The sequence below is a fragment of the Portunus trituberculatus genome, chromosome 17 (genome assembly GCF_017591435.1).
Source record: "Portunus trituberculatus isolate SZX2019 chromosome 17, ASM1759143v1, whole genome shotgun sequence".
Classification (NCBI taxonomy): domain Eukaryota; kingdom Metazoa; phylum Arthropoda; class Malacostraca; order Decapoda; family Portunidae; genus Portunus; species Portunus trituberculatus.
This window is the reverse complement of record NC_059271.1, coordinates 6,052,501-6,065,000: the sequence shown is the minus strand read 5'-3', so window position 1 is coordinate 6,065,000 and position 12,500 is coordinate 6,052,501. Positions and strand designations below refer to the sequence as shown.

At 41.3% G+C, this 12,500-nt stretch overlaps 1 protein-coding gene across 2 annotated transcripts in view; it reads left to right on the top strand.

Moving 5' to 3' along the window:
• LOC123505148 (tyrosine-protein kinase CSK-like) overlaps positions 1-12,500 on the top strand; it is an 84,596-nt gene that overhangs the window by 44,371 nt on the left and 27,725 nt on the right. Inside the window, exon 1 of one of the 2 annotated variants that reach the window (XM_045256263.1) lies at positions 3,319-3,532. The exons of the other annotated variant lie outside the window; for it this stretch is intronic. The gene's annotated coding sequence lies outside the window, so the exon portion shown is untranslated. Of the gene's footprint in view, positions 1-3,318; positions 3,533-12,500 lie in introns of those variants that run through there. 2 annotated transcript variants of the gene reach the window in all.

Below are 12,500 nucleotides of genomic sequence, written 5' to 3'. Positions count from 1 at the left end.
AAACATCCGTGAAAATTTTGATAACTTTCAATTAGAACACGTTATAATTTGTCTAGAAAAAAAAAAAACACACCTTTTGAAAACAACAATGTCTTCCACTATAGTCTATCAAAATTCCAACAACTTTCATTAGAACACGTAATAATTGTAGTCTAGGAAAACAAAACACACACACACCTTTTGAAAACACTTCCATTATCGTCTGTCAACACACACACACACACACACACACACACACACACACACACACACACACACACACACACACACACACACACACACACACACACACTAGACACCGTTCAAGCAATTCTAGTAAAAAAAAAAAGGAAAGTTAAACAAGCCAGGAAAAAAACACAATTCCACCACCAATTTCTACTACAACAACCTATTTCAAAAGTCATCACGGTGAGGGACCAAAACATTTCCACTCCAACCAGCCTCGCCTCGCCTCGCCTCGCCGCTCCAACACACAGGTTACCACGTGAGGGAGTGACGTGATTCAGACAGGTGACAATTCTCAGTGAGGTGTGGCAAGTTTCTCTCTCTCTCTCTCTCTCTCTCTCTCTCTCTCTCTCTCTCTCTCTCTCTCTCTCTCTCTCTCTCTCTCTCTCTCTCTCTCTCTCTCTCTCTCTCTCTCTCTCTCTCTCTCTCTCTCTCTCTCTCTCTCTCTCTCTCTCTCTCTCTCTCTCTCTCTCTCTCTCTCTCTCTCTCTCTCTGGCGTGACGCAAATCCTTTCACTTGACATGACCACCACACCTGAGCTAGTTAGTCCCTCGTGCCTGCCTCTCTCTCTCTCTCTCTCTCTCTCTCTCTCTCTCTCTCTCTCTCTCTCTCTCTCTCTCTCTCTCTCTCTCTCTCTCTCTCTCTCTCTCTCTCTCTCTCTCTCTCTCTCTCTCTCTCTCTCTCTCTCTCTCTCTCTCTCTGTCTCTCTCTGTGTGTGTGTGTGTGTGTTCGACCCTGTGATAAAAGAAATAGTTATGGTGGCTATAATAGTAGTAGCAGCATCAGCATTAGTAGTAGTAGTAGTAGTAGTATGTAACTTGTGTCGTACTCTAATTAGTGTCTGAAGTGTGAGGGTTGGAATATTTTTAGAGATAATGTTTTTTATTTATTTATACGAATTGTTATTATATTTATTTGTGTATATATTTGTATATTGCGTGGAGTCCCAAGTTTATTCAATTATGTACTTAGCTGGTATTACTTCCTTCCATTCGTGATGACAGTAATATTAGTAGTAGTAATAGTATTAGTAGTTGTAGTAGTAGTAGTAGTAGTGTAGGAGGAGAGGAATACATAAAAATACAAAGGAAAGCCAAACAGCAACAGACCTTTTTGTCCTTTCAAGGCTGCTTGGTAACTGCTTCTAACCAGCTGCAGACAATAGAGACAGGACAGCACAGGAGAAGGTTCCTCCCACCCACCACTCCCTCCAGCTTTCGCTAGCATGGAAAATAGTTTGGAAAAGTATCATGCAGTGTGGAAAAACTGACATGGAAGTTTTACAAGGCGAGGAGAAGAATGACATTAGAAAGCCCTTTTATTTACATACTTTTGCACCACACACACACACACACACACACACACACACACACACACACACACACACACACACACACACACACACACACACACACACACACACACACACACAGGTAAAAGGAAAGTTTTACTACTACTACTACTACTACTACTACTACTACTACTACTACTACTACTACTACTGTTACTACTACTACTAATCACCTCCAGTACCAACTAATAACAATAACATTAATACTACCTACTACAGTACTAATCCCTTACCACCACCACCACCACCACCACCACTGCCACTACCGATAATAATGTTAATTACAGACCAACAGGCTGGGTGACGTGCCCTGGGGAGTTACGGCCACATTAAGCTAAAGAGGCGATTACGAGGCTGCTCTCTCTCTCTCTCTCTCTCTCTCTCTCTCTCTCTCTCTCTCTGTCTGTCTTTTCATATTTTTGGCGTTTTTTTCAGATGTTTTTAGATTTTGTATTATTTCGTCGTCTTTTTTGTTGTTTTTTTTTTTTTTTTCTTCTTCTTCTTCTTCTTCTTCTTCTTCTTCTTCTTCTTCTTCTTTGTTTTATTTTCTTTGTCTTCTTCCTCTTTCCTTTCTTCGTCTTTTTTCTCATTCTTTTCTTTTCTTCGTCTCTCCCTCATTCTTTTTCTCTTCCTATATTTTTTTCTACTTATTCTGCATTCGTTCACCCAAACATTAATTCTTTTCCCTTTTTTTTTTTTTCTTTTATATTTTTGTTTTTACTCGTATTTTCTTCTTGTTCTTTTCTCACAGTCTTTCTTCCCTCGTTCTGTAATCTATTTATTTATCTAATCCATTTTACTTATTCATTCATTCACTCCTCATTTATTCTTATCCATCATTTATCCATCTATCTATTTAACCATCCATTTATTTATTTATTTATTTACTTATCTTACCTACCAGCTCATTTATTGAAACTAGTGTGCATCGTCCATTTCACTCCATTATCAATCTGTGTATATTTCATTGCCTCCCGTTACTAAACAACAGGGCAGCAGCTTCCCCTTCCCTTATTGGCCTCCCCACGTCCCCACTCTCTCCTTCCTTCGCTGCCACCTTCCTTCTAGAATGCCATGCCTTACTTAGCTCTTATTTTGGACGCAGACAACGGCAGGCAGATGTGTGGTGGCATTTCCTTGAACGTGGCTAGGACACACACACACACACACACAAACACACACACACGGTAGCTAGTGGTAGTAGTAGTAGTGGTGGTGGTGGTAGTAGTAGCATTAAAACAGTTACGGTATATAGTGATTGTGGTAGTAGTAGCAGTAGTAGTAGTAGTAGTAGTAGTAGTAGTAGTAGTAGTAGTAGTTATTGTTGTTGTTGTGGTGGTGGTGGTAGTGATGCTGGTACTAATATAGTGTATATGGAGCTTGAACAGTTATAAGAAGAGTAAGATCACACACACACACACACACACACACACACACACACACACACACACACACACACACACACAAAATCCTGTTTAATATCATTGTCGTTATCGAAAGCACAGGAAGACCTTAAGAGAGAGAGAGAGAGAGAGAGAGAGAGAGAGAGAGAGAGAGTATCAGATAGAAACCACGTGTGTGTGTGTGTGTGTGTGTGTGTTACAAGTGGCAGTATTGACAGGAAGACGATCGCTGCGTCACTGTAATGGCAATAATACTCTCGTTTCTCTTACCATGACGTCACTGAGAGCTTCGCCAATCAGGAGTCAGCTCGGGCGGGGTCTCACACTTTATCAGCCAATGGAGAGCCTTGATGGGGTACGACTCTGTGTCTCTCTCAGCCAATCAGCGCTGTGGGAAATTTTTAGATCCGTGACTAGTGGTGTTAAAAGATCGTAACCCTTGAGTAACTTTTAGTGGTGTAAACTTGAGGTATTGTGAACGTTTGTGGCGAGTTGGTGCGGCGTGGGATACGAACCTGGCTGTGAGAGAGACGAACAGCCAGATAACCAGTCAGTAAGTCAGCCACTAACCCAGACTGTTAGCCATTCAGTCAGTCAGTCTGTCAGTCATTTAGCTAGCCATTCATCAGTCAGTTAGTCAGTCAGTCAGTCAGTCATTCAATCAGCCATTCATTTAATCAATAAGCCAGCCAGTTAGTCAGCCACCAACTCACCCACCTAACAGACAGTCAGCCATTCAGTCACTCAGGCAGTTAGGTAGTCATTCAGTCAGTCAGTCAGTTAGTCACCCATTCAGTCAGTCAGTCAGTTAGTTAGCCATTCAGTCACTAAGTCAGTTAGTCACCCATTCAGTCACTTAGTCAGATAGCCAGCCATTCAGTCAGTCAGTCAGTTAGTTAGCCATTCAGTCACTCAGTCAGATAGCCAGCCATTCAGTCAGTCTGTCAGTTAGTCACCCATTCAGTCAGTCAGTCAGTTAGTTAGCCATTCAGTCAGTCAGTCAGTTAGTTAGCCATTCAGTCACTCAGTCAGTTAGTCACCCATTCAGTCACTTAGTCAGATAGCCAGTCAGTCAGTCAGTTAGTTAGCCATTCAATCAGTCAGTTAGCCAGCCACCTATACAGCAAGCCATTCAGTCAGTCAATCAGCCAGCCAGCCAGCCACATATTCTCTCAAGCCAGCCAGCCAGTCAGCCATGCATCCAGCCACTCAACACCCAGTCAGCTATGAAATATTGACTTCATTTACCTTAAGTGTGTGTGTGTGTGTGTGTGTGTGTGTGTGTGTGTGTGTGTGTGTGTGTGTGTGTGTGTGTGTGTGTGTGTGTAGGTCCGCAGGCGCACTTCCGCGTGTCCATCTGGCTGTCTGTCCGTGTCTGTCTGTCAGTCAGTGGAGCAGCAATTAACTCCCTCAGCAGGTACACATTTCACCTGGGAGACAGCCCGGCCAGGTGTAAGGGGGGGGGGCTGTGGTGTGGGGGGGTGTGTAGAAGTAGGTGCTGAGTGATGAGAGTGTGACGGAAGGGTGGAGGAGGAGGAGGTGGTGGAGGTGGAGGTGGAGGAAGAAGAGGGTCATTAGTTGTTGTTGTTGTTGTTGTTCTTGTTGTTCTTTTTCTTGATGTTGTTGTTGCTGTTCTTATTATTATTATTATTATTATTATTATTATTATTATTATTATTATTATTATTATTATTTTCTTCTTCTTATCTTATCCTTCGTCATCATCATAATTATCTTCTTCTTCTTCTTCTTCTTCTTCTTCTTCTTCTTCTTGTAGCAAATGTCACGCCAATCTTTGAATAAGGAAATGAATCACATCCAGTCAGCTACAGTTCGATTAGTCTGACTTCACTAATGTGCAAGCTGATGGAAACAATAAGAGGGAAAACTGTTACATGCTTAGATGAACAATATAATCATGAAATACTCACAACACTGTTTCGGAAGCAAACGTTCCTGCTCGACAAACTACACTCCTTTTATGAAGTATTTAACATACGACGAAACAAAAGCAGTTTATATTATTTTCCTACACTTTCAGAAATCTTTCGACACTGTTCCCCAGAAGAGACTCATTAGTAAAGTAAAAGCTTATGGCATATCCGGAAACGCCCTGCAATGGCTGGAGACTCGCTCTTTGACAGATAACAACGCGTTATAATTAAATGGAAAAGAGTCAGAGTGGTATAACGTGAATAGCGGTGTTCCTCAAGGTTCTGTATTAGGACCAGTACTTTTTTATGATAGACACCACTGCCAATAATGAAGGTATTGATTGTAGGTTAAATGAATTCGCAGACGACACCAAAATAACAAAAAAAGTAATGTCAACATCACAAACAACAAGCTGGCCAGAAAAATGAGATTCAGTAAATAAAAGTGTGTAGCTTTCTGTAGCGGAAACAACAACGTTCACGAAATATATGATGAATAACATACCACTGTCATGCGCTGTAAAAGGAAAAAGTTGTTGGTGTTGTGTCAAAAACAAACCTTGTGAACACTGCACTGAAATAGTAAAGACAGCAAACCTACGAGTATTAGTGGGGTTCATTTTGAAAACCATTGAGTTGGAATAAGAAACAAATGTTATTCATGCTTTATATAACTCACTTTTTAAATTCATCCTGAGTAGCGTGCGCAGTTCTGGTTACTGTAGAACGAAAAGACATTGACAAACTTGGAGACACAGCGAAGGTACGGAAATGATTCCAAGATTACGTAATAAACTAGAAGGAACAACGGGAAGAATGAACGCTATTTAGCTAGCGAAGCGTAGTATAACAACACCTGATTGAAGATTTTTTTTTTATTTATTTATTTATTTTTTATTATTATTATTATTTATTTTTTTTTACATAACAGCTTTGAGGTTAGTAAATATTCTATCATTAATCATTCAAACCCACCACGAAACAACGTTTTAAAATCCCTCGAAGCATTTCTTCTTTACTCGCGTCGTTAGCATTTGGCCTGAACTGCCTTCAAAAATCGCAAACAGTAATTAAAAAATTAAATACACAAATACATAAACAATCCAACAACCTCTATGCTTGTTCCAGTCATTCCACGTAAAGCTATAAGTGTAAACCCTTCATGCACTAAAATATCTCGTGTATTGTACAGAAGCTGGCTTTAATGACTTACTTTTCAGATGGCCTTATAGAACTTGCTTTTATTCTTTCGTGTGAACATTTAATACCACTTTTTTTCCATACTGCAGGGTCATTTTCCTTTTGTTTCCATACCAGTGCGAGGTGCGGGGGAGTGGTGGGTAGGGTGGAGTCTTCTGTGCTATCCTGTCTCTCTGCCGTAGCTTGTTAGTACCACTTTCCAAACTGACTTGCAATGACTTAGAGATTTGCTGTTGTCTGGCTTTTCTTTGTATTCCTCCTCCTCCTCCTCCTCCTCCTCCTCCTCCTCCTCCTCCTCCTCCTCCTCCTCCTCCTCCTCCTCCTCCTCCTCCTCCTCCTAGATTCACATTCTTTTCACTTAAAATTCCACATGGTTTCCTCCTGCTCCTCTGTCCTGTCTCTACTGGTAGTTAGTAGATAGTTTTCACAAACAGCCTAGTAAGGACCTTCTGTTGCTATTTGTCTTCCTTTGTATTCCTTTGTATTTGTATTCTTCTTCTTCTTCTTCTTCTTCTTCTTCTTCTTCTTCTTCTTCTTCTTCTTCTTCTTCTTCTTCTTCTTCTTCTTCTTCTTCTCCTCTCCTCCTCCTCCTCCTCCTCCTCCTCCTCCTCCTCCTCCTCCTCCTCCTCCTCTTCTTCTTTTCTTCTTCTTCTTCTTCTTCTTCTTCTTCTTCTTCTTCTTCTTCTTCTTCTTCTTCTTCTTCTTCTTCTTCTTCTTCTTCTTCTTCTTCTTCTTCTTCTTCTTCTTCTTCTTCTTCTTCTTCTTCTTCTTCTTCTTCTTCTTCTTCTTCTTCTTCTTCTTCTTCTTCTTCTTCTTCTTCTTCTTCTTCTTCTTCTTCTTCTTCTTCTTCTTCTTCTTCTTCTTCTTCTTCTTCTTCTTCTTCTTCTTCTTCTTTCTTCTTCTTCTTCTTCTTCTTCTTCTTCTTCTTCTTCTTCTTCTTCTTCTTCACTCTCCTCCTACTTCTTGAAAATTTTGTTACTAATAAAAGATAAAAGCTGAGTTTCTTCTTCTTTTAGCTTTTTCCTCAAGATTCTTTGGCGGTTTTCTTTTGTTTAAGAAACCCCCCCTCCTCCTCCTCCTCCTCCTCATCCTCCTCCTGCTGCTGCTGCTGCTGTCTTCATCCAAAGCTCCCTAGAGAATAGAACTGAGAGAGAGAGAGAGAGAGAGAGAGAGAGAGAGAGAGAGAGAGAGAGAGAGAGAGAGAGTGTGGTGGGAAAAAGTATAAAGAAAGCTTAACGAAAGTGAAAAAGAGAAAAGATTTGAAGAAGGGGGATTGAGTAACAAAAAAATATTAAAGAGAGAGAGAGAGAGAGAGAGAGAGAGAGAGAGAGAGTTGCGTCAGTGCAATAAAGAGAATTGAAAAATATTCTTGACTTGACGAGAATAGAATGAAAACGACACTTCTGTAACGATAATAGCTGAGAGAGAGAGAGAGAGAGAGAGAGAGAGAGAGAGAGAGAGAGAGAGAGAGAGAGAGAGAGAGAGAGAGAGAGCAGTAGTGATGGAAGTGCCATTAGTAGAAAATAGAAGCAGTTGTTTTTTGTTACTATTATTGGCCTCCTCCTCTTCCTCTTCCTCTTCCTCCTCCTCCTCCTCCTCCTCCTCCTCCTCCTCCTCCTCCTCCTCCTCCTCCTCCTCCTCCTCCTCCTCCTCCTCCTCCTCCCAGAAAGCCTTCGATAAAGTTCCCACTGAGACGCCGGCTTTCGAACGGAATCAAAAGAGTTAGTTATCCAATAAAATGCGATAAGCGTCTTGAAACCTCCCTCTTAAACTATTCCAGCTGGGTCATAAGTAGGTGGAAATGCAGGAGCAGGTAAAGAGTTCCAGAGTTTACCAGAGAAAGGGGGTGAATAATTGAGAGTACTGGTTAACTCTTGCGTTAGAGAGGTGGACAGAATAGGAGTGAGAGGAAGAAAGTGTTGTGCTGTTTACTTACCATGAAGGTTCGTTGATGATATAACGATTGCGAACGAGGGAGATTCGGCAACTCAGGCAGCATGAATACTACGGAAATACATTTGTTGAATCGATGAGAAGTGGTTGGTGAACTTGTAGACAAATAAAACTGAATAATGTCTCGACGATGCCACGGTTATGAACGATGAGAAGTGGTTGATGAACTTGTAGACAGATAAAACTGAATAATGTCTCGACGATGCCACGGTTATGAACGATGAGAAGTGGTTGATGAACTTGTAGACAGATAAAACTGAATAATGTCTCGACGATGCCACGGTTATGAACGATGAGAAGTGGTTGATGAACTTGTAGACAGATAAAACTGGATAATGTCTCGACGATGCCACGGTTATGAACGATGAGAAGTAATTGGTGAACTTGTAGACAAATAAAACTGGATAATGTCTCGACGATGCCATGGTTATGAACAATGCAGACTTGCCACACAGCGACTCTTAAACACAAAGCGGTACAAAATACTCGTGTGATAATGGTAAAAGAAAAATGGTTGATGAATTTCAGCTTAGACAGTCTTACATCCGGGTGAAAATAATCCTCGTGTGAATTTAGAAATGAATAATGTGCAGCTTCGGAGGACAGAGACACAGCACCTCGCGTCACCAGGAGCCCGCCAGCCAACACTCCGAGCTGATCAAAGTTGCATATTAACTGGTCGGTTTTATATCAGGATAGTTCTCTTTCAAAATAGGACCAACAAATGTTAATTCTTTGTACAGCTCACTGATCGGTCCTCACTTTGTATTCAACGAGTAATTCATTGAAGAGGGAGTTTTTCAAGACATCTCATTCTTTTTACTCTGATCGGGGGACGGTCACCTCAGTAGCTCTTTCTTTTTTCTTTTTTTTTTTGTTATTATTTAACTTGCCATTGACACTTTTATTTCACATCAATTCTGCTCTTTTCCTTTATTTTTATTTATTTTGTTATTATTATTAAGTTGTTTTTTTTGCAGCATCCTAAGCCTTGTCTTTTATTTCGTACTGATTCGTATTTTTCCTTTATTTTTTGTAGCATCCTAAGTAAAAAGAAATATCTGTAATGAATGAATACCTCTTAGTCTAACCTGATCATTTTGCTTTGACACATATTTCACACTAGTTCGTCTCTTTCCTTTCTTTTCCTTTTTCTTCTTTTGCCAACTTACCATTGATACATTTCACACTAAATCGTCCCTTTTTTTTTTTTTTTTTTCTTTTTTCTTTGCAGCATCCTGAGCCTTGCCTTTTATCGCTCACTAATTCGGCTCTTTCCTTTATTTTTGTAGCATCCAAAGCAAAAACTACTCTCAATAGCTACCTCCGAAGATACTTTCACTTCACATTAACTCGGTCCATTCCTTTCCTCCATCTTTTATGACATCCGAATTCAGCCTTGCTTTTCATTTCACACTAACTCGGCTCTTTCGTTTCCTTTTTTTTTTTTTTTTTTTTTTTTTGTAGCACCCGAAGCCTTGCCTTTGATTTCACATTAATTCGGCTCTTTCCCTTTATTTTTCGTAGCATCCTAAACGCCTCACTTCAATAGATCACATTCCGTACGTTCATACTTCTCTTCCCCTCCATCGCTAGTGAACAGGAAGATTCGGCACCAGAAAGACTCGACACCACATTCTCAAACACCCTCACGCCGAGTCTCAACTACCTTCAAAAACCTCTGTACTTCAATGTATATAATGACTTTTTTTTTTAGGTTCAAGTAACAGTTTAACGAATTATCTTCATTATTATCACGAGAAAACAGCCTTGAGAGCCCGCCTTATCATTCCCGTGGCCTTTGAATGTAATCGCTGGTGACAGAGCCGAGGGATTCATAACACAAGCTTCCCTTCTACAGCCTTTCCCGTTTTCTCTCGCCTTCAAGCAGTTTGATAGGGGCCAACTCTCTCTCTCTCTCTCTCTCTCTCTCTCTCTCTCTCTCTCTCTCTCTCTCTCTCTCTCTCTCTCTCTCTCTCATCATTATCATCAACTTCCTCGTTTTGTCCTCATCCTCATCCTTTCGTCTTTCTTCTTCTTCTTCTTCTTCTTCTTCTTCTTCTTCCTCCTCCTCCTCCTCCTCCTCCTCCCCAAGAGTTACCTGCGCCCCTTGACTTACCTGAGCAGACCGCGTTCCTGATTGGTTAATGAGGGGAGGAGCCACGGGCAAAGGGCGGTCCTGATTGGTGGAGGAACTGAGGGGAAACTGGGAGGAGGAGGAGGAGGAGGAGGAGGAGGAGGAGGAGGAGGAGGAGGAGGAGGAGGAGGAGGAGGAAGGGGAAGATGTCTTGACCTGCCAATTAAATAGAGTGAGTTAATTCTCTCTCTCTCTCTCTCTCTCTCTCTCTCTCTCTCTCTCTCTCTCTCTCTCTCTCTCTCTCTCTCTCTCTCGTTTTATTTTTAACGTGAGGTTTTTCTATTTTCTCTCTCACATTTAACATTGATGGGATAACTCCTCCTCCTCCTCCTCCTCCTCCTCCTCCTCCTCCTCCTCCTCCTCCTCCACACCCACAAATCATCTTCCCTCTTCCTCACTCATCACCGCTCTCTCTCTCTCTCTCTCTCTCTCTCTCTCTCTCTCTCTCTCTCTCTCTCTCTCTCTCTCTCTCTCTCTCTCTGACGTCAGTAAAACAAAGCATCGCCATTGGCTATTGCGTCACTAGAGAGAGAGAGAGAGAGAGAGAGAGAGAGTATGCATTTGTAATTTCTCTCTCTCTCTCTCTCTCTCTCTCTCTCTCTCTCTCTCTCTCTCTCTCTCTCTCATGTTTGTGGGTGTAATTTTTATCATCAGTGTTAATAGTTATTTCATTTATGTAGATATTCAGAACACACACACACACACACACACACACACACACACACACGACATTGTGTGTGTGTGTGTGTGTGTGTGTGTGTGTGTGTATAATTCAGAGAGAGAGAGAGAGAGAGAGAGAGAGAGAGAGAGAGAGGGGGTGGGGGGGTAAAGAAATAAGAAGGATGTATAGGAATGAGATGGATGGCAGGGAAAGAAGAATGGATGGAGGAGGAGGAGGAGGAGGAGGAGGGGAGGCCATGTAAACGTCCTTGGAAACGTCCCTCTTGTACCTTGCTAATAATGTTCACCTCTCTCTCTCTCTCTCTCTCTCTCTCTCTCTCTCTCTCTCTCTCTCTCTCTCTCTCTCTCTGTGTGTGTGTGTGTGTGTCTGTGTGTGTGTCTTTACCGTATTGCTTCTTATCCAGCGTAACTTCCTCCGCCGCCGGCACAGTCGCCGCCGCCGCCATTAGAAGACAAGATATGGGTCTGTCTATCTCTCTGAAATCATGAAATGTCAAGAGTACACTAACGGATGATGAGATGCTGTACTGATTTTGTGGCGGCTCTCTTAAGGGTGGAGTTGATGGTTGTGATGGTAGTGGTGGTGGTGATTGTGGTGGTAGTAGTGATTGTGGTGGCTAAATTAGTATTGCTGTTTATTATTGCTAGATTTAAGTTTTTTTTTTTTATATAATCCTATTGTTGATGTTGTCTACTACTACTACTACTACTACTACTACTACTACTACTACTACTACTACTACTACTACTACTACTACTACTGGTAACGTAAATATCGTCACTTTTAGCACATCAACGCTAACGATAAGAAAACAACAATCTTTTACTACGACTACCACCACCACCACACCACTACCATCACCACCTCCACCACCACCACCACCACCACGCAGGCATTTATCCTTATTAACGAAAGCATTTATAAGAAGCCCAGTTATATACATTGATCCTAACTCAGAGGGAATCTTTATGGAAGCTTGACAGTAATGAGAGTGAACTGCCAGGTGCTCTCTCTCTCTCTCTCTCTCTCTCTCTCTCTCTCTCTCTCTCTCTCTCTCTCTCTCTCTCTCGTTGCGCACTTGAAAGGACATGTTTTTTCTTGACGTTATATATAGATATCTACCTCGTCCTCCTCCTCCTCTTTAGTTGCTGGTACTCCCCTCAAACACTTCACAAACCATCCACGCAAATATAGATCAGCAAGAGAGAGAGAGAGAGAGAGAGAGAGAGAGAGAGTCCCGGTAGGCTGCTACTACTACTACTACTACTACTATTGCTGCCAGCTGTATACCAATGCTAGAGAAAATATTATTATTATTATTATTATTATTATTATTATTATTATTATTATTATTATTATTTAGAACTTGTTACTGTTGTACTTTTCTTCTTCTTCTTCTTCTTCTTCTTGATGATGACTATGATGATGATGATGTTCTAGTTTTTAAGCGTATTATTGTTATATAAAAATGATAAATAAAGTGTGTCTCTCTCTCTCTCTCTCTCTCTCTCTCTCTCTCTCTCTCTCTCTCTCTCTCTCTCTCTCTCTCTCTCTCTCTCTCTCTGGACAAATACATCGTGTTTGCCATCCAAAGTTGTTGAGATACACACACACA